This window comes from Sapajus apella, unplaced genomic scaffold (genome assembly GCF_009761245.1).
Source record: "Sapajus apella isolate SASKATOON/1434 unplaced genomic scaffold, GSC_monkey_1.0 scaffold11, whole genome shotgun sequence".
Taxonomy (NCBI): Eukaryota; Metazoa; Chordata; class Mammalia; order Primates; family Cebidae; genus Sapajus; species Sapajus apella.
The window spans coordinates 7,639,996-7,667,980 of record NW_022436951.1 but is presented as its reverse complement, the minus strand read 5'-3'; the positions used below and the strand labels follow the sequence as shown (position 1 = coordinate 7,667,980).

The following is a 27,985-nucleotide window of genomic DNA, read 5'->3' as shown; positions in this document are numbered from 1 at the left end:
ACACTGATTAATCAGGAAGAATGTTGAGAGGGGAATGTTAGCAGGAGATCTGTTTCAGCTTTCCAATTACATCAGCCTGGTTGGGGAATATCTAAATGCCTTGACCCTTGAACTATTTTCTCCCTTGTTCTTGGGCAACATAGCAAATGACCCTCATGAAGCAGCCAATTAGTAGCATGTGTCAAGGCTGAGACTTCTGTTTTTCAATCTAGTTGTTTGTTTTGCTATCCAAAGCTGCCTTCTTCAGGGGTAGCTGCACTTGGAAGCATGACAAACTGCTTCTGTTTACTCATTTGTTCCCAAGGCTAATTTAAAAGTGCGGTGGGTACGTTAAGTGATGTTGATAATGAGAACATCTTAAGGTATTAAGTTGAGAACTGAGATATCAGCATGGGCACAACAGACTCATTCTCTACATGATGGAAATGAGTTGATGTACCGTTTTTAGCTCAAGAGTACCAAGTGTAGTTTGTTTTGGTCCATAAACCAGGGGATCTGGCTCTCCGGAGCCGGAAAGATGATAGCATTGGACCAAATAACATCCTTTAGTTTGAGATTCTTTAAGGCCCAAATTTGTTCCAGATGCTTCATCCCAGGTTCTCACTTTTGTTTTCCCCTCATTGGTTTTGGTGACATTATTTTCCAAAGTAGCCCAATTGCATCCATCATTCATTTTAATTGTAAAATACTGAAGGAGTTTTTTCTTTGTGTGTGAATATTGGCCCATCTGATTCATTACATATAGGCAGCATTGTTCACTGGATGTGTATAGGATTCTGAATCAGACCAAAAAGGATTTACATATGACTTGTGCCACTGTCTGGCCTTGTGACCTTGAGAAGACATGTAAGTTCCTTGAGTCTTGTTTCTTCACCTGTAAAGTGGAAATACCTATCGCTACCTTTAGCTACCTTTTTGGATTATTGTGAGTGTACACAGTATCTAGGAAATAGCAAGTAATTAACATATGCTAATGATTATTAACAGCTAACATTGATTGCATGTCTGGTATGTGCCAGGAATTATGGGACTCCTCAAAGCATCTTTAGGAAATAAGAACCATTATTATCTTCACTTGCTGATGAGAAAGAGATGGGCTAAATACTGGCTCAATGTCCCAAAGATAGGAGATGGTCATGCCAGGATTGTAGAGCCTTCAGTTGGCCACTGCTCCCCATGTAAGAATGGTCATGTAGGGTTTTGCCACCTGGAGTAAGAACTGCCTAAAAATGTATCCAAAAGAGAATTCTAAGACTTGCAGAACTCCTTGCTCCCAATCCCTCCTCTTTTCCATGCCTTCTTGTTCATACTTAAGCTAGAAGCTGTGAAGGACAACTCTGATGCAAATAGACATGACCTTGTGGCCAGTAGACCCCTGGCAGACCTGCTATAGCTTGGCTTCACATTCAGCTGTGAACTTGTCAGCTGAACACACATCTGCAGGTGCAGCATTCCAAGTGCATGTCATTAAGATAACTCTAGTCATTCTAAAGTTACGTCATTAGAAGGGAGGAGTAGAGCCTTAAATACACACTTACTCTATTAAGATAGTTGAAAAACACAAATGTAAATATCATGACATTATCGTGCTATCACTACTACATCATCCTGCAAACACCCACTCTCCACAAACTCGAATAGAAATAATTTTTGCTCTCAATATTAAATATCCTTAAATCTAAGAAATTAAGATCAGAAACTGTTCTAGTAACTCATGTACAGCTGAAAGGTGTATAATTCAGATTAAAGGGATCATGGCACTTTGCTGTTTAATTAAAATACTGGTGTGCTATCCATCAACTGATGAATGGATATACAAATGTGGTATAATCCTACAGTTGAATTTTATTCAGCCATAGAAAAAAAGGAAGTACTGTTACATGCTACAACATGAATAAACCTCATAAAACAATACCACAAGTGAAAGAAGCCAGACAGAAAAGGCCCCATATAGTATGATTCCATTTATGGGAAATGTCCTTTAAGCTAATATATAGAAACAGAAAGTAGATGAGTGGTTGCCAGGGGCTGGGGGTCAGGGAGAAAAAGAAGTGGAGAGAGACTGCTAACATGTACTTCTTGGGGTGATGAATGTTCTAAAATCGGATCATAGTGATGGTTGCATAACTGTAAATACAGATGGTCTCCAACTTACTATAGTTCCATGATTTCTTGACTTAACGAGAGTGCAAAAGAGACAGGCATTCAACACACCCTTTGATGGGGTTAGGTCCAGATAAATTGTAGGTTGAAAATATCATAAGTTGAAAACATCCTTTTGACTTAAACAATATTTTTAACTTTCAACTTACAATGAGTTTGTTGGGATCTAACACCATTGTAAGTAGAGGAGCATCTATATCCTAAAATTGATTGAATTGCATACAGTTGTTCCTCAATATTCATGGGGGATTGGTTCCATGTATAATTAGTTGTATGCAAATATTACAGCATCTTATATCAAGGACTTGCGCATCTGTGGATCTAATGAATATCAGAATACCAGATCCACAGATACACAAGCCTTTCATATAAGATGTTGTAGTATTTGCATACAACCTATTCACATCCTCCCATATACTTTAAATCATTTCTAGGTTACTTATAATACCTGATACAATGTGAATACTATGTAATAGCATGTAAATATTTGTTCTACAACATTGTTTTTAATTTTATATAAATTTTTATTGTATTATCATTTTTTTCAGAGTATTTTTTATCCTTGATCGGTTGAATTCATGGATATAAAATCTGTGGATACAAAGGGCTGGCTGTATTTTAAACAAATGAACTTTATGGAACATAAAGTATATCATAATAAAGCTGCTTAAAAAATACAATCTTGTTATTTCCCCTAATTACTTGCAGAAATGATAATATTATTTCACATTCAGCAGCTCTTTTTGAATAAACAGCAATGAACAAGAAAGCATTTCATCTACCCCCTCCAAGACTTGATAATTAATCTTGTCCTCACCTCCTCACTTTTTAACCTGCCCATTAAGTACTTGACTGCTGGGAAGCTGGAGTTGCAGAGATAATTGGCTCTCTGCTTATCAAGCACAAATCTCAGGCCAGACCTTCAAATGTGTCTCCATCTCTGCCTCCTTCTCCATATTCCCTCTTTTTCCTTTCAACCTTTACTGCTGAGCACCCAGTCAGCATTCAAAATCAGAGCTGAACTGACTCAGATCAGGGACTTCTGCCTCTGTGGGTCTTCCCTGAAAAGGGAACCAGAGTCATTTGTTAATGAATAAAAAGCAGAAACTGGCAGGGGTAAAAAGAGATGGTGTTGAATTCTCTTCTTACTGGATGCTGGTAGTGGTTATGTAGGCAGCTTTCATTTCTGTAAGTGTGCACTGCAGTAGGAGCAAGACAGGAACCAGGATGCCAATTGAGAGAGCTAAGAAAAATTGTGATTGGTATTTAGGCATCAAGAGAAAAAGCTCTCAGTGTTTTTGACTTGCTCAATTTACTGTACAAGCAACTAAGGTGATGGGTAAATTGTATCCTTTGGACTGAAATCTCCATCTAGTTTCTAAATATTGAGGGAGTCTTGCTCTCTGCCCAACTTTCCTGCATCCATAAGGTATTGGCCAGGAGACGAGCCACTGTGGAGCTGTGCGACTCAGGCAGAACCCTTACTCCACATTACGCTGGCCTAGCAAAGTTGGGAGGTTTTACACAAAGGTCAAGGGATCAACCACAGCAAACATGGGGTTGAAGCTTAACTGTGTGAGGAGTGGACCTCAAGTCTGAAAAGATTCCAGAAGCTTTGCCAAATTCGCCCTCTCTATCATTCAAAGACATCATTACTACAGTGGTAAGTTTTAAGCATTGTAATCAATTTTTTTTAACCCATTGGATACCTATTTCTCCTTTCTCCCGTTTTCTTCTTCTTCCTTTCACTGTCCATCCTCTGCCAGTGATAGAGAAATTTTACTTCTTCCCACTTTCCTAAAAGTGCCAAGCCAGGGGTGGGGGGGTTGGGAGTGGGCACAGAGCATGGATTCTGCAAACATACTTTCTCTGCTATCCCCTCGAAGGACCTAGTCCTGAAGCAGAGAAAGAGAAGTGAGCTTGTGGCACAAGGAAATCTGCCCAGAATCCAAGAAGCCAAGTGACTTATCCTGGGCATGTTGCAAGCCAAAGTTTGGATGCTTGCTTCCGAAGGCAGAGGGTGAAGGCACAGAGCTTGCCAGATTTACCAAGGGTGCCTGCTAGGGTTTGCTCCTGGCACCGAATATCCTCAACTACCAGTCTGTGCAGCTCTCATGAGCACCAACCTGTTTGCCGATTACTCCTTGGCAAGCTGACTCTTCAGGGCAGATTAATATTTGCCCTGGGATATACAAGGCCCTCATGGCCCTTCCCCATTGCAAAGAAAACAATAATTGGATAACTTGCTTTTGACGGTGGTTGGATTTGTTTGGTGTGGCTTGATTTGGTTTACAGCTCATTTGTGGCAGCATCAAACTGGCTTGATTCAAGGCAGCTGTGGTTTCAGCAAAGCAAGGAGAATAAGGAGTTGGGAGGGGCGGGGCACCCATAGCAAGAGCAAGCTACAGGGTTGAGCCTTGAGTCCCTTTCACTTAAAGCTGCGGTCTACGCAGCCGTCCCTGTGTTGCCAGCATCTGCTCACGTGGCTTCTTTGGGACGTAGCACGCAGGATGGGACACATGATTCTCTAAGGGCAAGCAATGACCACAGAACTTGGGCTATTATCTCAATCTTCTTGTCAAAAATCATTCTTCAGATAGGAAGTAAATTTTTAGCTCTAAATTATGTAAAGTCAAAAATCTAACCACAACAGAGGACAAAAATGGAAACCGCATCAAAATGTCATTTGTTTGGATGGTATTATGGGTTGATTGCATCCTCCCAAAAGAGACGATGAAGTCCTCCACCACCTTAGAATGTGACCTCATTTGGAAATGGGTTCCTTGCAAATGTAATTGGTTAAGATGAAGTTATAATGGAGTGGGGTGGGCCCTTAATTTAACAGGACTGGCGTTTTTATAAGACAGAGAAGAGACACACAGGAAGGACACCTTAGAAAACAGCAGCAGAGGTTGGAGTGATGCAGCTACGTCTCAGAGGGAGCATGGCCCTGTTGAAACCTGGATTCCATACTTGTTGCCTCCAGAAGTGTCAGAAAATAATTTTTTGTTGTTTTAAATCATCTAGTTGTGGTGCTTTGTGATGTCAGCCCTAATAAACTAATGCAGATGATTTATATGTGAGCTGGCTGGGTTTGCCTATAAATGCCTTTTCTGCAACTTCTTATAGGAACCAATTTAAAATTTAATAGTATTTTTAATCAGTGGAAAAAGTTGATGGTATGGCATTTGGTTGACCTAATGTGGGGACAGCACATATTTATCTAGTGTAGCAGTGATGTGCTGAATCCCTATCAGTTCCAAAGGGGACGGCACCAGGTTCAAGAGGCTGAAGAAGAGAACCAGAGCCAGAAAATAAGACATTGGGGTTTTATTGGGTACAGACATACAGGGGAGAGTCTAGCGGTGGTGGGCTGGACAGGAGAACTGCTGGTCCAGTGGCAGCAGGCTGGTGAGAAGAACCACAATTGCCTGCAAAAGGCATGCAGTTTATACAACGTTTTCACTTAACACCCTCCCCCTAGCACCCTCAGCCTAAACCTTCATTTAACCCCAAACAAAGGACTCTGATCCCCTGTATGGCCCACCCGGGATGGCCTGGGGCTCAGATGTTCCTCACAGATAAGGAATGGATCTCTGGGATGGCCACTTCTAATTCATTAGCTTGGAACTCTGAACATGTATTCGGGTGCATCTGCCACACAGGGTCATTCTCAGGGTAGGCTCAAGTCAAGTTATCATTGTCAGGAGTATCTACCATGCAAGCATCCATCCCAGCTCCAGTGAGAAAGTTGCTAATGTCCTGTGAAAAGCCAGTGATAGTGTTCTGAGTTCACTGCTATGATGTCTTGTTATTCTTTCTTTAAAGGAGAGTTCTGACCACTAGAAAGAGTTTTAAGGTTGAATAAAGTGATATTGGACAGACACACAAACTCTGGAGGACAAATGATGCCAAAAGGATACTCATGCCTTTGGCACTTCCCCAGCAGGAGGGAAAGGAGTAGAGGGAAGTAGTCTTAGTGCCTCACCCTTCATCCTCACTCTGGCTTTGATGTTGTCATTAGCATGTATCCCCAGAAAAGTCACTTATCTCTCTCAGGACTTCTATGTTATCCAGGGGAAATTGATTTCCACTTACCAACCTATCCATAAAACATGGAGGAGAAAAAGATAAATTCAACCTTCATGTTCCAGGTCTTTAGGAAAAGCATTTTGTGTCCTCTAAAGCTTCTAGTCTCTTGGTTTTGTGTCCAGAACAGTCAAGACCATCAACATCTGTATACTCTAGGCCCCTGATTCCTCTTTCTAGAACACAGATACCATATTCAGAAACCTTTCCAGCCCAGAAGGAATCTTGTGAAATCTGCATATATATTATTTTGTAAAAAAACGAATCCCAGACATGTTATTTTATGCCTACCTATTTCAGTACGTATCTCTAGCAATTATGACTATATTGTTACGTAACCAGTGTTCTTTTCACATCCAACAGAATTTCTAATTTCTTAGTAGCATCTAATTTGGATATAGTTTTTTTTTTTTTTTTGCAATTCAAAATAAGAAACACATTAGTTCTATTCAAAATAGGAAACACATTGGTGAATTACTCTAAATTGTTGAAGTTGAAGGGACCTCAGAGAAATAATTTCTGTTAGTACTTAAACTTCTCAAGGCAGAAGGCTACATGTCCTATTGTTAAATAACATAGGACATTAGTATGTAACGAGGAACTTTGGGAATTATCCAGCTCAACATCTTATTTGATAGACGAGGATGCTGAAGCCCTGTGATGGTTAATTTTGTGTCAACTTGAAAAGGCTAAGGGGTACCCAGATAGCTGGTAAAACATTATTTCTGGTGTGTCTCTGAGGGTGCTTCTGGGAGAAACACCCAGTGCACTTGGTGTTGAATCAGTAGACTGAGTAAAGAGTGTCCACCCTCACCAATGTGGGTGGGCTTTATCTAATCCACTGTGGGCCTGAATAGAACAAAAACGTGGAAAGGGGGAATTTCTCCTTCCTTGAGCTGGGACATCCGTCTATTCCTGCCCTTGAACATCAGAACCCCTGTTCTCAGGGCTTTAGACTCTCAGACTTATATCAGGCCTCTTTCTGGTCCTCAGGCTTTTGGCCTTGAAGTGGGAGTTACAACATCAGCTCTCCTGGTTCTCAGGCCTTCGGAATAAGACTGAATTACAACGCTGGCTTTCCTGGGGCTCCAGCTTGCAGATGACAGGTAAGAGGACTTCTTGTCTCCATAATGGTGTGAGCCAATTTCCATAATAAATCTCCCCTCATATATATCCACATATAATCCTATTGGTTCTGCTTCTCTGGGAAACGCTAACTAATACAGGCCCTGAAAAGCCATGTAACACGTGGTGAGTTGGAGACCAAAGTAGAATTGTAAGCCCCCCATTTGTGACTCCCATTCCACAGCAGACTTACTCTTTAGGAATGGAGATGCCATAGGCTTTGCAGCTAAATTTATTATTTAATTCCAAACTTATTGTCTCTGGCTCACTCTATTCCCAATTAACTGTGCTTAAGCTCACTTCCTCCATGGAAATAGAGGCCAAGCAGATTGAATATTCTTCCTTCTGACCTGTCATAGTTTTGAAGACCATCATTAAGTTGTGGTTTCAAGCTTTTCCTATCAGATTAAGCAGGCTTCAATCAGATCCCTTCCTCACAGGATGTTTTCTCTCCTTAAAGGCTGTAAACAAACAAATGAGGAATCTATGGGCTACCAAAGATACGCCTGTTGGGAGCAAACAAATGATACACTCTCATTTTTGCCAAGTGGTCATGAGATATGTCAGCAAAACAGATCACACTGAGAAACGCCCTACTGAGCTAATATAGCCTGGTCTTTTCAATCATGTTTATTAAACAGTGAACAACAAATGGAAAACCAAACATTGTATGCTCTCACTCATAAGTGGGAGCTACACTATGAGGATGCAAAGGCCTAAGAATGATACAATGGACTGTGGGGACTCAGGAGGAAACATTGGGAAGGGGTGAAGGATCAAAGACTACAAATTGGGTTCAGTGTATACTGCTTGGGTGATGGGTGCACCAAAATCTCACAAATCACCACTAAAGAACTTGCTCATGTAACCAAACACCACTTGTTCCCCCAAAACATATGGAAATAAAAAATTAACAAAAATAAAAAATAAAAGACAAACAAAATCCTTCACATATAAAGACGAAAAGAAATCAGGAAGCTGAGATTGGGACTTGGGTGAGCTCTCGAAAAATTTACTGAGTGGCTGAGATGTTGCTTGAGTGGCTTGATGGTCCCTCTCCCCTTGGATTAGCACACCAAGGTCTGGTGCTGTCAAGACCATATTGCTTTCTGCTCACTTTGGTGAATAAGGGAGGGGCAAATAAGTCCAAATATCTCCAGGGTCCAAAGTTGTGTTTGGATAAATTAAAACGCCAAGTTACAAAGTTGAAGATTAAACTAACAACCACTCATCAGCGGAAAAAAATGTTGCTTGACTACGGGATGCCGAAATGCTGGTCTGCTATTCTGACCGAAGTAAGCAAGGACCTGGCTGGTTGTCTTCTGGCATGAAATTAGAGCACAGCCTCGATAAAATGGGATTTCATTTAATTTACTAAAATTAAAAAAAAGGTGTTTTTTTGTTACATTCTATTTGAGGAAAAGTGGCAAGAAAGCAAGCAAGTATCAGGGCCTTATTTAAATCACCTCTGAGACAGTAGGTCTTCAGCGATGCACATTGGAATCACCTGAGAACTTTAAAAACTACGGCTGTCTGTCTCCCATCCCTAGACGTTCTGATTTCATGGAGTGGGGTGCCGCCTGAGGTTTGAAATTCTACTGTGGAACAAAGTTTGAGAACCACTGCTCCAGATATTTCTTGGTGCTGGGGTAGCACAGCCCAGTCATCTAAACCATCTATAACATCGAAGTGAGAAACATTTTTTTTTTCCCCTTTTAAATCTACTGACTGAAAGTAGAACAATCCACTCAAAGGCACATAAATAAAAATGTAATTTAATGTAATTTAGAGATTTGTGTTGTTTTTTCTTAGAGTTCTATCCTGTTGCTTTTGAAATGGAGAATTAGGAAAGAAATACTTCATCATTCAGTCCGAAAAAGAAAATAATTCTGTCCTAGGGAAATCAGCTAAGGAAAAGGCACAAGGAAGGGAAGGAGAGACACAGATGGAATGCAGAGAGAACCAGGGCACAAGACACAGCCCAGATCTCTCATACCATGCCTCTTGTCCTGCTGCTCGATTTCCCCAGCACACGTAGCCTCTCCGCCCCGCATGTAGGCGTTGGCTTCTGGTGAGAGAGGAGGGGAGAAAAGGTGGCCAGAGGGAGACCCAGCTGCCTCACCTTTGCCAATCTGCTGGGTTTTATTGATCTGCTCTTGCGTCTGTACTTCAGCCTGTTCTGTCCTGATTATGTCCACCGCTTTGAGCCCTGATCCTTCTTTTGCATCCCTGAGTTATTACTTCCTTGTGGTTCTGCAAAACCTCCTCTTAGGCTTCTGAGGGTCTGGTGTCCTTGCCACACCCTGGAGTTTCAGTTTGACTCACTCCCTTATCTTCCTGTCTTTCCAGACTGCGTTGTGCCTTCTCTGGCCAGAACCCAACCCCTGGGATTTCTGACCGTCTTTGTTAGATACGGCAATCACAATGCCTCCCTCAGCCAGTGCCCGTCCTGAGGGAGCCTGCCTTGGGCAGCCGTGTTTTTTTGAGGCGGAGTCTCGCTCTGTCGCCCCGGCTGGAGTGCAATGCTCTCAGCTCACTGTGCAAACTCTGCCTCCCGGGTTCAAGTGATTCTCCTGCCTCAGCTGGGATTACAGGCACATACCACCATGCCCAGCTAATTTTGTGTTATTAGTAGAGACGGGGTTTCACTGTGTTGGTCAGGCTGGTCTCAAACTCCTGACCTTGTGATCTGCCCACCTCAGCCTCCCAAAGCTCTGGGATTAAAGGCATGAGCCACTGCGCCCGGCTTTGGGCAGCCATGTTTTGTTCTGGGCGACACTAACTCTGCATTGGCCTTCCTCATCCTGGAGGACCTGACCCAGACCCAGGGCAGCTGTGGTGTGAGAAGGCCAGGGGCCTATGTGGTTGTCTGGTGGGAGAAGCTTCGTCCAAATAGAGGAGAGCAAGATAATCAGATTCCTTACCTTGGGAATTCGAACCGGGAAATGTGGCCAGGATAAGAAAGCAGCAATGTGAGAAGCAGCTGAGAAGTTATGAAGTGGAAAAACAGCAGTGTGGCAAATGGCAGTGATGAATGAGCAGAAAATGTGAGGGAGGGAAATCATACGCAGAATGAACATAGAATACAACCTGCGAGAATATGATGAAAGCTCCCTTCTCCAACATGCAGAATAAATTCATACACAACAACAGAATTTTGCAAGCTTTTGGGAGTGTGTGGACTCTCTGAGGCCCATGTATGAACCACATAGGGTTCACAAAACACTGTTGAAGAATTTCTTGGGTTCAAGGTAAAGCCTTAGTCGGTGAAGAAAAGAGAGACAAGCACCTTGGGAGGACAATCTCTAGAGGAGGCTTCCTTAGCCTCAGCACTGCTGAGATTTTGGGCTGCATAATATTTTGTCGTAGGGGCTGTTCTGTACATTGTATGGTGCCTGGCAGCATCCATAGACTCTACTCACCAGATGCCAGTAACAACTCTCCAGTCAGGACAATAAAAAATGTCTCCAGACATTGCCAAATTCCCCTGGGAGGCAAAATTGTCCCGGAGAGAATCACTGCTCTAGAAGTTGACTGAGTCAGGTGTGGGAGAGGCAGCATCAGGGTGAAGACTCATCAGCTGCAGCTGCAGAAGGCCTCAGATCTGGTTTCCCGTCCTTGAGAGAGGCCCAATTCCTATTCGTTTCCTGTCTCTGCTACTGACTACCTCCGTCCACCCTCAATCTCACCGGCTCCCACTTTAGCTGGCTAGCCCACCTGAATCTCGATTTTTACAGTGGCGCTCAAACTTCATCAGAATCACCTGGAAAGCTTGAACCATAGATTGCTAAGCGCCACCCCCAGTTTCCGTTTCACAGGTCTGACGTTTGGCATTTCTATTAAATTCCCACTCGGTGCTAATGTTGCTGGTATCGAGTCTGCACTTTGAGAACTATTGCTTTACAGAAAGAAAAAGAAAAAAGAAGCCTAGCTAATACTTTTTCCTGAGCTCCTATAACAGAGGCAGGTGAGTAGAAGGAGACAGAAAAAGAGAAAAAGTGATGCTTCAATAATGTCTGGTACTCTGCAATTTCTTTTCTTTTTTGTTTTTGTTTGTTTGAGACAGAGTCTCGCTCCTCTGTTGCCAGGCTGGAGTGCAGGGGCAGGATCTTGGCTCATTGCAACCTCTACCTCCTGGGTTCAAGTGATTCTCCTGCCTCAGCCTTCCTAGTAGCTGGGACTACAGGCATGCACCACCATGCCCAGCTAATTTTTGTACTTTTAGTAGAGACGAGATTTTACCATGTTGGCCAGGATGGTCTCAATTTCTTGACCTCATGATCTGCCCGCCTTGGCCTCCCAAAGTGCTGGGATTACAGGCATGAGCCACCTCACCCAGCCCAATACTCCGCAATTTCTAATGCAGAATAATATCAACAAACATTTACTGAGAGTGAGGATGCATGCAATAATACTACTTTTTAATCCTCACACTAACTCAGAGATAACAGTAGATATTATTATCTTAATTCTACTCATAAATGAAATAAGGCTTGGAGAAGGTTAGGGATTGGTCTAAAGACCACATGGGTTCTAAGTGGACTGTAGTTTGAATCCAGGTCTGTTTAAATACGTCTGTACTTTCTCTACTTTTCAAGACTTTTTCTTAAGCAGCATAACTGTCATTTCCGTATAGAAAATCTCATGGGGGATCTCCAAATAGAAAAGAGATAAGAGAAGCTGAAAGGGGCCCAGAAGGAGATGCAGTAAATTTCAGCTTTTGGCCTCCTGTCTTTTGTGGACATGCTAGAGGCATCGCCAGAAAGGTCCAGGGTTCCTAGAAATCCAGTAAGAAAGCGCCTGTCTTACAATTTCTGTCTTCTCATTGGTTCATATATTTCAGAACAATCTCTTCCTTTAACAAGGGTATGATTATCTGATTCATCTACACATTTGACTGCATACCCTGAAAGGCTATTCTCTGATATCAAAGAAGCATTCGACAAGACAAGAAAAGAGATATGGAAATGAAGATTGTAGCGCTTTGGCTCCTTTAATGGAAGGACACATGCATTTTAGTGGGAGTCAACCAGAAGGAAACATTCTGAAATATTAAAGTATTAAAATATTCAGGAGGCTGAGGCAGGAGAAATGCTTCAACTTGGGAAGCAGAGGTTGTAGTGAGCCGAGATTTTGCCATTGCACTCCAGCCTGGGTGACAGTGAGACTCCATCTCAAAACAAAAAATGAGTTAAAATATTAAAACGTTTAATTTCATTAATTTCATTTTTTAAACTAAAATAGCCATTTGTTCTTATACACATATAAAGAGAGCAGAGTTTGGAAAAAATGTTTAAAAATTTAATGGTCCAGTCTGGCCTGGATTAGGGCTAACTCTCAGGCTTGAGGCTTAAAGCTATTTGAAAACGTTTGACAAAAATTATAAGCACTGTGCAGCTAAGAGCTGGAGATGAGCTATTTCGATTCCATGCGGGAATTCTTCAGCAAGAATGACCTTTTAAAAAATATCATGGAAGTTTCAGTTTTACAAGATGAAAAGATTTCTGGAGATGGTTGCACAACAATCTGATATACTTAACACTGCTGAACTGTATACTTAAAAATAGTTAATATGGTAAATACTATGTTATGTGTATTTTACCACAATTGAAGAAAATGTCATCATGGTGAAACCACAACATTTTCATTGAGGAGATGGGCAGTCAGGAAGTTTTTTATTTTTGGATTTGTTGCTGTTTTGTGATGGAAGAGCTGTGGAGAGACTGGAAGTTATGGAAAACAGGGCATGCTTTAAAATGGATGGATATTTTGGTTTTAGTAGTCATGTGAAAGGCACAAGTCAGTGAGATTCAAATTTGTGGTTGAGAAAAACATCCTGTGTAGAGAATCAAAAGGAAGAATATCTATATACTTATTCTGTCTTATTTTCCAGTTTCAAAGATTTAAACTTCATTTTGGTTAGGATACAATAGCGCACCAGTCAAAAACAATGCATGGTTCAGAGCAGGTTCCTGGATCATTCAGAAATTCTTCAAGGACACTGTCACTGTTGGAGATTACTTTATTTCAATGCATCTAAGTATTTTTCAATCGTTTTATCTGCTGCCATTATTTTATCTACTACCAAGAAAAAATCTCCCAGTTAAAGTATGGTATGCCAACAATTATAAGATGTATTCCAACTTCAAAGATAGTAAAATGTATTTAAAAAGATCTTTTCAGGGACAGGGGGGTAGGGGAAAGGAATTGGTCAAAAGGTACAAAAAAAAGTAAGGAAAGAAAAAAATATAGCTTTTTGAAATTTTATATAGGGGAGGGAATATTTTCCATGCAGTCGAAAGATAAATTTTGTAGGCAGTTGAGCTATAGAAGGTTTGAATACGCATATTAGCCCTATAATTTTTTTTCTTTTTATTTTTTGAGATGGAGTCTTCCTCTATTACCTAGGCTGGAGTGCAGTGGCATGATCTCAGCTCTTTGCAACCTCTGCCTCCTGGGTTCAAGTGATTCTACTACCTCAGCCTCCCAAGTAGCTGGGATTATAGGCATGTGCCACCACACCCAGCTAATTTTTGTATTTTCAGTAGAGACAGGGTTTCACCATGTTGGCCAGGGCTGGTCTCGAACTACTGACCTCAAGGGATCTGCCCACCTAGGCCTCCCAAAGTGCTGGGATCATAGGCTTGAGCTACTGCGCCAGGCTGCCCTATAATTTTCAACAAGTGCTAACAATAAAATGAATCCTGGTTGACAATTATAAAAAAAGAAAAAAGTTCCTCTTAGAATTGAAGATGTGTGGTAGACAAAAATCCATATACTATAAAATAATCCAGATACAAACATAAAAATAGAGGTTTTCCTAGAGGATACTTGCACATACTTGAAATATTAAAAGGAACTTTTAATATTTTAAATATTAAAATATTTAAAATATTAAAAGATACTTTTCCTAGAGGATACAAGCACATATTTAAAATGTTAAAAGGAACCAAACTAAGAGGTTAAAGATAAAATAAGGAAACAAAGTGCCCATTATAGACTAACCTTTATTACTCCATAGAATAGTTTGCATCTGAGAGGTGTTTTAATGGAAATCATTTCTCAGAAAGATAGGTCTTACCAAAGCCAGTTTGGAAACTGGATATGCATATATGTAATTTTTTCTTGGTAGCCCATTATCAATACTCCAAATAATTTAGAATAAAGTTGCATCTCAATTCAAGATATGCAGGGAATGGAGAATAAGCTGGAGAAATAGAGCAAGTAAAAAATACAGAAGTTAAAATATCATTTAGAGGTAAGCAAAGCAAAGAAATATAAAGTGTTTGAAATAATTACATTGGTAAAAATTAAACCACAAACGTTTAAAGTATAATTTTTTAAAGAATTAGAATTAACACATGAATTTTTCAATTGACCTCAGGCTTGTAAGAAAATTAAATTAACCATAATGCTCCATCCCAACTTCTGAGCCTTATGATTACTCAACATTTGAGTGAAAAGACATAGTGCACTATTAGGTTCATTATAGGCTGGAAGAACCAGATGCAAATCTTTAAGGAACTGACTTGATTTGATTATTGGGGTGCTCCTTATTAGTTTTATTCATGTAATAAATGAAGGAAAAGGGCCTCTCAACTCTATTGTGCCTGAAGCTTTTCACTGCAGGGAGTACTTTTTCTAAGTCTGTAATAATCCTTTTAAGTAGCTGTAAGAGTTTTGAGCAACCTTCAAAGTCCATATCTATTGGCCAGTTTTATAATCAATTGTGCAACTTTGGAAGATACAGCCACCATTCATAGGAGTCATTCATTCCTGAAAAAATAGAATAGGTAATAATTTGAACACTTCTTTGTTGGGTTGTCTCATCCCTGGATTACAATTTGAATAATTCAACAATTAATTCTCTTTCACAGAAGTGAACACTTATGCTGTATGAATCTCACTTTCTTGAGGGCTGGAAAGAATATATGCAAAATGTAATCCTGTCCTTGATGGACTTAGGCCTTATGGTGTGGGGGGAAGAAAGATGACAACTGTATACAGTAGCTATAATGCAAAGCAAAAAAACATCAGGGCTGCCATTCAGTGGGCTACAACATGCTGGCCAGTGTCTGTTCTGATTGGCCAGTGGCTATGCCAGAACTGTTTTAAATATTTTGAATGTTACATCTGAATAACCTTCAGTAAACAATGCCAGTTGCCTGTCTAATATCCCCTCTCCATTTCTTCTTTATCAGTACAAAATAGAACCTCATTTTGTTTAATATATCAATGTACTCAACTAAAAAAAAGAGCATCTTCCAGCCTCCCCTCCTACATCTAGGGGTGGACTATGACATAGTTCTGACCAATAAGATTTAAGTAAATTCCACTAAGAACTTCTGGGAAAGCTCTTTCAAACTAAGCCAATTCAGCTGGCCCTTGATTTTGCCTTTTTTTGCTATCTTTCTTCTTGCCTGGGGCACAGACTTAAACCTGGAGGTGGGGCAGGTATCTTGGGATCAGGGATGATTAAGAACAAAGGCAGATGGAGTCTGGGTCCCTAACAGTGTTGTTTGACAATTTCATCATTCACGTATTGCTTACCTCTGGATTCCTTAACACCTGAGAAAAACGAACCCCTACTGTGCTTAAGTCCTTGGTTAAATATATTTGGTAGCTGACACAAAATGTGACACAATTCTAACAGTCACAATATCCTAAGGCTCAAAATTGGGAAATGCCACATGAATCCACGGGGGTCATGAAAGCACGATGAAATGGACAGGGTTTAAAAGGTAGAATTTCAGAGGTAGAGAGAACCACAGAAATCATTTTGTTCAATATCCTTATGGAGATGAAAAAACTGAGTCTGAACAAAGTAATTTGTCCAAAATTCCACAGCTGGTGTACTGGCAAAATGAGCAAAGATTCGTTCTCTTGCTATCTTGAAACATAAAAGCACCCACGAAGAATGAAAAAATTTGTGGCCATTTGAACAGACAAGTATCAACTTCAGGTGTGTCCAGAACCATATACTGAAAAAAGGCTAATAGCTCAACAAAATATTAAGTGATGAAATCAGAGGTTATCCTTGAATAACCTCACACTCTGCACACTCTAAGTCTGGTCAATTTGACCTTTTAAGTCTATGCTTTAGGGAGCCTTTCTGGACTATGCCCTCACTCCCAACTCCTCGTTAGATGCCATGTCCCTGGAACCACTCTGTCATCCTGCATTCATGACAGCACTTGCTACATTGCATGTTCACTTTCTAACTGGGTCCTATCTCCTCCACTCTGTTGAGGGCAGAGATCCTCCCCACATGTGTGATTAGGTGCTGCTCAGCACCGTGTCATAACTCAGTAACTACTCATAACCCACACTCGGACTTAGAAAAAATGGCAATTCTTGAATGTTTAATTTTTTCCCTGGGTGTGAAAATGTTTAAGTACAAGTGACGTTTGGAAGCCAACCTTCAGCAAATTTCTTCAGCCTATTCAGAAGTGAATAGGATGGCCAAACAAAGAAATATAGACATCTTCCACAGAAATTAGCACATATATAGAATCAGGGCTGGGGCTAAGTGTGTAGTACCTAGGTTGAACTGAATATTGCAGAATTGGGGCTTTCTGAAATGGACTTTTCAGATGGTTTGCACATGGTTGTACCAAGCATATCTGGGATTTTTGTGGAATCACCTGTCAATTTTAGATGGAGATGCTGAAGTTATCCTTCAGGAAATGGGGAGAAAAGGAAAGGCAGTATTTGCTCGACTGGCATATCTTACAGCCACAACAAGGGAGAAAGAAGGCTGCGGAATTATTTAGTGAATTTAATAATGAGTACTTTTAAATATCTAAAGAAACAGTCTTGATTGCTAGTGTGGGCAGGACCATTCTTGAAAGCACCAATTATCTACCCAAAGCTTCTCAATGAAGCTGGAGAGGAAATTACTTGGAAACCTTCATATTCTAAATGCTAAGCAAGGAATAACAGTACAATCTGGCTCCAACGCTAATTCTAAATTCTTTGGTGCAAGATAGTGCAAGATGTTTGCTTCCTTGTGCAAATTAGGAACAGGCAGTTTTAAGCAGTGGTATCTATTATGGTGGTGAGGTTGCAGAATATTAAATGACAAAGGCCATTTAGAACAGTGCTATGGCCAGGTTGTCTGGTCTTGACTCTTGGCTCCACCATTTACTTTCCGTGTGAGTTACTTAACCTCTGTGTTCTCATTTTCCTCATCTGTAAGCTTGAGTGATTATAGCACCTACCATATAGGACTGTTCTGGGCATTACCTGTAATGTATTTCATGTGAAGTACCTGAGTGCCTGGGACGTAATTTCACCCAATAAATGTCAGCTATCTTCACTAGGTATGTTTCAACAAAGTTTCTATAAATGGTTGGTGTGAACTTACAGGTCTAAAAACAACAAAATAAAAAAGACAAAAAAGTTACGATTATACAAATAGTCAACTTAGAGCCAGGGTCCCCAAACTTTTCCTATAAAGGGCAAGATGGTAAATATTTTCAGCTTTGTGGCTCATAGGGTCTTTGTTGCAACTATAAAACTCTGCTGTTGCAGTACAAAGACAACCATAGGAAATATGTTAAAGAATAGGTCTGGCTGTGTTTCAAAACACTTTATTTACAAAAGCAGTTCTAAAACTTGTTGAGAACAGACCACGGGCTCTATTTTGCAAACTCCTGATTTAGATGATTGTACACTGCTCCTGTCCAGGCAGCACTATCTTCTGGACACCATAGGTAAACGTTCTATTTCTGTCTGACGTTCCTCCCCTAGCAGCATGATTGACTCCCTCTGATCACCTTATGCAAAGCACCTCCTTACAGACACACAAACCTTGTTTGTTTTCTTCATGGCATGTATTGCAACTTCTAATTATCTGGTATATTTGTTCACTTATTTGTTTTCATTTTCCTCTCACCTAAATGTAAACTCAAGGAGGGCAGGACTCTTAATGCCCTATACTTATAGCAATAACTGATTGATCCATAGTAGCAAAAAAAAAATTTATTAAATGCAAGAATGAAATAATTACTGACGACAAAGAACTTGTACATTCTGACAATTCAATACACATATTAAGTCCTACCCTCAGTAAAACATGTTTATGTAGTCACATATTTCTAAGAAAACAGAGCTATGCATTTGCTTTTAATATGCTAAGTTTATGAAAGAGATTTTCTTTCTAAAATAAATGGGCCTTTGAATAATATGAGTATGACAAGAACAATTTAAAACAACAACAACAAAAAAAATTAATGGGCCAATCATAATCTTTTTCCAGCTCACAGTTTACTCACTGCTGTTAATTGAAATCATGTGTTCTGTAGACATTTGGCCTTCTCTTAGCTCTAACACTCATCATTAATACATTTCTATTTAAGGCACCAGCTTTACATTCTTTTTTGTTTTGTATGATGCCACATATTTTCAACAAGCTTACAAAAAAAAAAAACCCAAAACAACCAGTCCCTGAATCAGATGCTTCTTTATTTTTTTTCATGCTTAAGATTTAGCAGCCGGGCGCGGTGGCTCAAGCCTGTAATCCCAGCACTTTGGGAGGCCGAGGCGGGTGGATCACGAGGTCAAGAGATCGAGACCATCCTGGTCAACATGGTGAAACCCCATCTCTACTAAAAAAAAAAAAAAAAAAAAAAATTAGCTGGGCATGGTGGTGCGTGTCTGTAATCACAGCTACTCAGGAGGCTGAGGCAGGAGAATTGCCTGAACCCAGGAGGCGGAGGTTGCGGTGAGCCGAGATCGCGCCATTGCACTCCAGCCTGGGTAACATGAGTGAAACTCCGTCTCCAAAAAAAAAAAAAAAAAAAAAAAAGATTTAGCATAGTACTTGACACACAGTAGGTGCTTAACAGATATTTGTAAATGAACAAATGATTGAATCTTTATTGGGGCATTGTAGAACACTCTACAGTAAGTGAACAATTGAAAGGGGCTGTGATCCCTAGAAATGCAGGTAAACACAGAGATAATGTAATTTATGTGTTATACGAGCACCAGAAAGTGAGAATAGGAAGAATGTAAAATCAAAATTAAAAAAACAAATTATTTTTAATTTAATTTAATACTTTCGAGATGAAGTCTTGCTCTGTCGCCCAGACTGGGTGCAGTGGTACAATATTGGCTCATTACAACCTCTGCCTCCCAGGTTGAAGTGATTCTTATGCCTCAGCCTCCCAAGTAGTTGATATTACAGGTGCATGCCACCATGCCTAGCTATTTTTTTTTTTTTTTTGTATTTTTAGTAGAGATGGGGTTTAGCCATTTTTGCCAGGATCTCAAACTCCTGACACCAAGTGATCTGCCCACCTCAGCCTCCCAAAGTTCCTTCAATTACAGGTGTGAGCCACTGCGTCTGGCCAAATTTTTAGGCAATGTTTTTAAAGAGGTAGGGTCTCACTGTGTTGCCCAGGCTGAACTTCAAGCCCCGGTCTAGAGCGATCCTTCCACCTCAACCTCTTGAGTAGCCGGGACTACAGACCCGCGAGGTAACTTTGCCTTTGATTTGCAGCATTTAGAGAAGACAGCCAGAGTTCCAGGCATAAAAAAGAGCAATGGGAACACTGTGTCTCTCAAATTACCATATGCATATTATTTACCAGCATGGTGAGACAAGTAATGAATACATTAGGAGAATGGTGCTCATCCTTCTTTGTATTCTTGATGAAATATCAGCTCTGTCAAATCATCCCGAAGTGAATATGATGAGCTGTGGAAAGCTAGTTCTCACATCAGCCTGGTTCAGCAAGCACTGAAAATTGATTTTCATAACTGTTTTATGCTGGAAAAGGGCACAGGAGCTTTCTGACTGCACAGAAATATCTGTTTTTTCTATCATCTATTGCTGGAGCATTCAATTGTCCTGAGGGCGATTTAATGAAAGAAGAATGAAATGAAGACAACAAGAGATATGTTTCTCTCCTCCGTTCGATGAATTATTGCAAGAAAAAGTGGGCAACCCCTAATTTATGTCTACTGTACACCAAGTAACTTCTTCCTTTCCAGCTAAGGGAAGAAGTCCCCACTCTACAGAACCTTAGGATTGGATGACTCTTTGGAGGTTGCCTATTCTTACCAAATGCACTCTTTGAGGTCCTTGTTGTGGCATGCCATATGTTAGAAGATTATTTGAACTCGTCTTGAGCATTTCCACGGCTTTCTCTATGCTTTTGTCCTACTTTTTTATATACCACCATTGTTGCATTATTGCAACTTAGAAAATATGCTTGCTTTGCCCATATGACAATTAACACAGGGGTCTGCATTTACCTTTGCATCTCTAAAACTTTGCCAAGTGCCTAGTTCATGGCAGGCCCTCAACAAATGTGCACTGACAAGGAAAGAACAACCAAAAGCTTAATAGTTCAAAGTAACACCTTTCTTCTCTTATTAGAAACTTCTTTACAGAATTGCATACAAAATAGTCTACATTTCTATTTGTCTATCAGTAACTCGGGCAATTGGAGGTTTTCAAAACATGGCTGATGCAGAGGGTATCTAAATGCTGCTGAGTAGAGAGAGATTTCCCTCCAAATTAATTAGGACAAATTAATTGTCCTTGCTAATTGCTTTAAGCAGGGCTGTTCCCAACAGACAACATACAATTTCCTTAAGTTGCTGGTGGTGTGAACTGGTTGACAAAGAACCTCCATAAATCCTAGTACTTCATCCGAGTACAACTTTGTCATGACTCTCAAATCCATGATGATGGTTTTCTTATGAAGCTAGACCTGCTTGGTCACTTCCAGAATCTGGTTCTACCAACCAGTCATTGTAGGCATTTGATTTGACATATTTAGTAACAACTATTTAGAAGGGACTACACTAGCCCTCAGGGTAGGGGATATCATAGAGAACATATATAGATTAAAAAAATGAATTTCATGGCCCCAAGGAGCTCACAGTGTAGCAAGAAACAGGCATCCAAACAAATCAATTGCAGTGCCAGTTTGTAAGTGTATTGTTGAGTGTAGTTATTTCTTCATGACGTCCATCTCCTTGTAATGTGTGCATCATTTTATCACACTGATTAAGTTCCTCCCATAAAGGGCTTTACACTTTGAAGAAGAGACTCACTTTAACAGAGCCCTTTCCTAAGCACTATTGTGTTCAGTATATGGGTGGCTGCCTTATTTCCTAACTGAAGGCTGGGGAACACCTCCATGCCTCCCTCATGTATGTGTCATCATTATAACTCCTTCTTCGAATAGAAGTCAGGAACACAATGGGGTACCCCACAGATGGTCAATGGTTTAGAAGTGTGGAGACTTAATTCCTCTCTCTGCAGGAAAGGATGGAGGCCTCAGAATGTCTAGACCTAGAGTGATGAAAGACAACCTCAGTACTTTTCTGAGACAAATGCTTCTGCTAGAGTGACTCTTTAATCCACCAGGCAATCAGATCAGTTTTCAGAAAATCCAGTTTGTGCTCTTATTTAGCCCTCTAAACCTTTTTGGAGCAAGGTTTCTTTCCTTCTTTTGCAAATGAGCTGGAGAAGATGCAAGGAAGATGGAAATGGAGCTATCCAACTGGGTTGGGGACAGGAATCTACCCCCTTCACCACACACACACACACACACACACACACACACACACACACACACACACACACACACACACACTGTACTCCTATCTAAACTCAAGGGCCAAGAATGGGAAAGGATGTTGAGGAAGAGAGTAGCATGCTGATCTGAGCACCATTCTCTCTTCCCCAAATCGTCCCATCTATCAAGCCATTATTAGAGGTCAGTCCCTTTTGTCCTACCAAAGGTAAATGACTAGTCATACAATTTTATGTTTCATAATTTCTTAAATATCAACCCAGCTAGAAAGATTTAATGCAACAGTAGTGGAATAACAGCCACAGCTGGGAAAGCGAATGGTCATGTTTGTGATTGGTTCTGTTTCTGGGAGACCCACTGTCGTGAAACTAGTTACCATATCCCTCAACTTTCCCGGAGATCTGCTACGCATCTAGTATCATTGCTTTCAACTGTGCATGGGCAACATCATTGCCACTTCTCCCCTCATTTCCGGAAGCATGAAATGCCTTCTTAGGTTCATAGGGGTCTGCTACTATTTCCATCTCAGGAATTATAAAAACACAATTTTAAACAGCAAATTTCTTGCTTTGTTGAAATGAAATGCATTTTCATTTCATTCAACCATTTTTCACTCAAAGTAGGAGTTGACAATCAGACAATTTATGTCTTGCGGGACAGAGCTTAACTGGGGACCAAATGGTAATGGGACTCATGATAGCTAAAAGCCGTGATTGTCCAATGTTCTTGGGATTAGTTGAGAAAAATGTTTTGTAAAAATCAGGGCCTCAAAATAAAGAATAAATCCTAAAACAAGAGAGGTAAACTTAAAACAATCACAATTTAAATGAACCAGAATATAGAAGAGATTCAAAGTACTATTGATTTTCAGAAGAAAATCCTTGGTTTATACATGGACAAATATATTCTAGTGCTCAAAAAAGAACAGACAATAATATGTGACAAAAAAGAAAAACAAAAAACAACGGTTTATCAAATTCATATGGTACTTTTTATGCAATCAAATGGATAACAAGATTGTCACAGGACAGATGTGTCGGATTCACTATAGAATTAGAAGAAAATTGCTCTTGAAATCTCAGGAGTACGATATGTAAAATATATGTATAATACAGATAGAAAAACAACAGAGAATTAATCATAGGTTTAAGTTTTATACTCATTGGTAAGGCAGTGAATTTTAGAGTTGTTTTGGCTAAGTGCCCTGAGTTGGATAATTTTGCAATCTACCCTTCTAAGTATTTCAAACTGCCTTTTTAAAAAATCGCAGTTATTTTTGCCTTAATTATCTAGAAAACTGCTTCAATCTCCACTTCACTTTGTATAATCAATTTTTAGATGTGGATTAATTAGTCCATACGTACCAACGATATTTCAACCATTCAATTTGGGCTGAAGTTGGAGTACAGGGTTTTTGAGAATTGGTGATTTTTGTGCCTGGATGATGCCAATAAAGGGGGTCGAAGATTCAGTTTCTAGCCTTTCCCCTCCTCTCTCAAAAGGTTTAATTTTATCTGGGGTAGATAGCCACTGTTTGCTGAAAGCTACTATGTGAGCTGAGAAGGAGCAAGGATGGAAGAGAGTGAGTTTTGATGCTGAGCAGATTTGGGGTGGAATCCAAGCTCCCCTACTAATTGGTCATACCAACTTGGACAAGCTTTCTTCTTTAGAAGGTTTAGATTTTTCATTTGTAAGAAGAATAACAGCATTACTTGATACAATTGTTGCAAGGATTCAGTAACTGTAGATGAGCACCTGGTACAAAGTACATGCACAATAAATACTAATTCCTTCCTTCTCTCAGAAATGAAAGAATCTTTGAAGGAATTTATAATAGTTCAAATCTTGATTTTAATAGACTTTTTAAAACTCAACATTTAAAAAAAATTACATATTGCAAACAAGTTAATTCCTAGTTTTAAATATAACAATAACATCATTTGTACTTAAGTATCAAAAAAGAAACATATTACAGGTACCATGTAAGTTCTAAGGGATCTTGGAAGTATATACAGATTCAGAATTTTATATATGCAAGATATATACACATATACAGAATTTCTTTTATTTTGAGGACAGATGATCCCTCTTAAGTTTTAGAAGAATGCTGTAAAATAGTGCCTTGGACTCCAAAGCACCAAATAAATAAAGTTCATCATCTTTATCTACCATGTATCTGAAATTCTTGGAAATCAAAATGTTGAGTTGCTTAGTAACTATTTTAGTATAATCAGTATGCAGCTCTGTGTACATCTGACCAACTTTAAAAGACCCAAGATTTTATTACTGTGGGAGTTAAAGTTATCAGAATGTCTATTACCTGTTTTGTTTGTGGTTTTGATAGCATCTTTCTTTATTTCTTCTGACTCAGCCAAATGTGATACTCCAGATCTGAGGGGTAACTGGCTGACATAGTTTGGAAAACCTAAGGAAGCTGTATAGTTTTAGAAAATTAAAACCTTTGATAATAATCCTATAAATATCCAGTTTTCATCCAGCTCAAATATATAATACTGCGACAGAGTAGCAGACAACTAAACTTTTAATGCAATTTCTGATAAGTGTTGTTGCTATTTTGGATACACTTCAAAACGTAAGGATCTCTGCTAAAGAGCTGTAGTGACCCTAATTTATAGTTTTATCATCTACTTGTTTATTTAAACACATCTTGAAGATACTACAATATTTCTAGTGTGTGCCTCCAATCAATGCCATTGTATTTACTATGATTTGCCTTTAAGTAAGAACTTGACCCAAGATATCAATAATTTAGACCTTTTCAGTGGGATATTTCATAGAATGATTTGGTGCACAGATTAATCAAGAGTAAAAGTGATTTTCTACATAGCCAAAATCACCCAGGAAGGCAGCTACCTAGTCTTAAATAGGTGGTATTCTTGCCTTAGTCTATCATAGAGCCCACTTCTTCCTCCTCGTTCTTTCTTACCACAGAGTGAGGATCAGTCTACAGTTTTCCATTAGAAACACATTTTTCTAATTGAAGAAACACAAACAGGCCCCAAACATCTCCTGGTGGTTTTTGTTCTTGTCACTGTTGAAATGCAATGATGGGCTCTGCTTTTGGAAAACAGAGCCTTCTGCCTACGACTTATGCACTTTTTGCAGACTTGCTATCTAAATTTCCCTTAAAACAACAACAAACAGAATAGTGCTGTCAGACTAATTATGCATGATAACTCTAAGCTGGATTAAAATGATTTAATGTATAAGATAGTTCATTGCCATGCAGTATTGAATTAAATTATCTACATTTTCTGAAAATACAGCTGCATGCTTAATAGTGGGTTATAAAGTTAAGGCCTACAAAGGAAAAGATATATGATAAATATTAGAAAGATATTAAAAGATATATAATAGATACTTGACTGACAGTAGTATATGAAAACCATAAAATGAGACCATAGGAGGTAAGAATAGTCTTACCTATAAAAAAAAAGTCTTATTTCACATGCATTGGAGGGGACAGGACAAAGTACGAGCTGAAAGAGACGTTTTTTTCCCAGAATAATCAATGACAAAGCACCTGAAAGTTTAGCTTTCTAGAATAAATCACATGTTGTTTTTGCGGGGAGCGGCTGCATTCCCTCCAGGAACAAGCTACTGATTGTTGCTCATAGTAGGCATATAAAACACCTTTGTTGGATGGATGAAGGAATGAAACTGATTTGATAAAGTGCAAACATCAGCATTGAGAGGAACTATAGGGTTTCACCATCCAGGCAATATCTCTGAGGCTATGGTAAACAATATTGCTATTTACCAATATTTTTCTGGCTCGCCTACCCTTCTGGGTACACAGGAGGGCCTTGCTTGCTCTCCTGAATTTGGGCATGGCTGTGTGAGCCATGAAGCGTAAGCAAGAGTGACTTAAGTCCCTTCCAGCTGGTGGTTTCTAAGAGTAGTGTGTGATCCTCCACACTACTCTTGCCTCATAGCAATGGTTGTGGAATCATGAGTTGATATGGAAAGTTGTAAAATGGAAGCAGCAGTTTGGATTGCTAAGCCAACAAAAGAACAGCTGCTCTGGATAATTGTTTAGATGCACAGCCGACTTTGAGCAAGAAATAAACCCTTGTTGTTGTAAGTCGATGCATGGAGGAGGATATATTTCATAGATGAGCCAGATGACCAATAATAGCTTGCATACAACTTCTGTGTGAATTTGACACTCTCCCATCCACGGGTTCGAGTCTGTTCTCTCTTCCCCTTTGATTGGGGTGGCAAAGTGATGCTGCATGACCACCACGACTAGGCTGAGTAGCTTCTCTTAGAGCATCCATTGTCTCGGAATTCTTGTTCTCTTCATGCTCCCTCTCAGAATCCAGCCACAATACAGCCCGAGCCCCCGAGAGGGTTCACATATAGGTGTGTTTGTCAAGACCCCAGCTGATCTGAGTCATCTCAGCCGGGCACCAAACATATGAGTAAGGAAGCCTCCAGCTGATTTCATTTCCCAAGACATTTCAGTGTTCACAGTTGAGAACCCAGACATTACACAACAGACATAAGACGTCGCCACTGTGTTGTGTCTTATTTCCTGACTCACAGAACTTGTGAGCACAATAAAATGATTGCTGTTTTAAACAAGTTTTGGGGTTGTTTGTTATAAAGCAACTAGTTGACTGGAACAAACTGCTGGGGCTGGTTTGTTACCACATCATAATTTATCCCATCCTAATAGAAAGGTGTTTTTCAGAAATTCACAAAGTGTACATAACGAAGTAAGATGAAACGTACTATTTTCGGTTTTTTTTTGGTGTTAATGTCTTCTTTGGTACCACCATTCTAGGGAAGTTATGCAGGTGTAATCTGTGTGATCCATTCTCCTTAACTATGAACCACATTTCCACTGTCTCATTCATGTATGTAAGCTTTTGTAAGCTGAATTCACTGGGGCATAGCAACTTTTACTATTTTATCCAGGCAAGATTTATGCTGCAAATAACTGTATCGCTCTGTGCCTTAAGGAAATAAATGGTACATTAAAGGATATTTATGCATGATAAGATGCGTGAATAAAACTGGGAGGCTTATATTGTGGGACAATTGATGTGTCAGAATAGGTGGTGTCTACACTATTACTACATTAGATGCAGGTTTCAGATATTACCATGTAGGTTGAGAGGCTTAGGAAATATTGCTCCCTCCCACCTTCAAATTATCACAAAAAATTTTAGCATAGAAGAAGATCGCCAATATTGTACACAACAATAATAGTAATGAACTAGCTGACTTCCAAGGTTCTACACCTCTAAAGACAAATGAACACCATGAATCCACACTAGTACAAGTATTATCTGAGTAAGGTCTAGTTCACAGCTTCTTAATTAAACTTTGTAGGCCAGTTTCATTCTTCACAATATATTGGGAGTCATGTACCCTAGAGAAAATATAACATGCATATTTTTAGTTTGCCAAGAAGTCAAAGTAAATATTCCAACAAAAGAAAAAACCAGTCCAGAGCAAGGAACTAACCCTCCCCTGAAGACAATGATATACATGATCATTTCATGTCATTCATTTCTCTCTCATAGCAACAAGCCAGGCAAAATGAAGAGAAGTGGATAAGGGCCCCTGTACTGGATTGATGTGTACATTTCCTAAATATCACATGACTTAACAGATGCAGGCTAGGGTACTGGCAGGCATGGAACTTGGTATCCATAAGAACTGGAATTAAATCACAGTTCCTGTTACCATACTCTTTGACCTTAAGCAAATAACTTTTTATGCCTTGATTTCCCTTCTCTTTGATATGGAGACAATAATATGATCCTTCAGGGTTATTCTGTATAGGGAAATCATGTATACAAAGTGCCTGGTATAACATGAGCACTTAATAAAGGATGGCTATCATTATTACATTTTAATAAAAAAGATGATTAGTAGCAATCCGTCCAACACAAAGCTATACAGATTTGCTTCTTGATAACTTGCTGAGGGAACTACAATTTTGGATTCTTGGTGAAGGCTTTACAATGTTCTTTTATCTTGCTGTCTTATGTTGCCCCACCAGGCCAATTCATCTGAGA

At 39.7% G+C, this 27,985-nt stretch overlaps 1 protein-coding gene across 5 annotated transcripts in view; it reads right to left on the bottom strand.

Annotated features, from left to right (window-relative positions):
* The window catches only part of PRLR (prolactin receptor), a 125,035-nt gene that overhangs the window by 56,755 nt on the left and 40,295 nt on the right, over nucleotides 1-27,985 (bottom strand). The window contains exon 1 of one of the 5 annotated variants that reach the window (XM_032278976.1): nucleotides 9,500-9,887. The exons of the other annotated variants lie outside the window; for them this stretch is intronic. The gene's annotated coding sequence lies outside the window, so the exon portion shown is untranslated. Of the gene's footprint in view, nucleotides 1-9,499; nucleotides 9,888-27,985 lie in introns of those variants that run through there. 5 annotated transcript variants of the gene reach the window in all.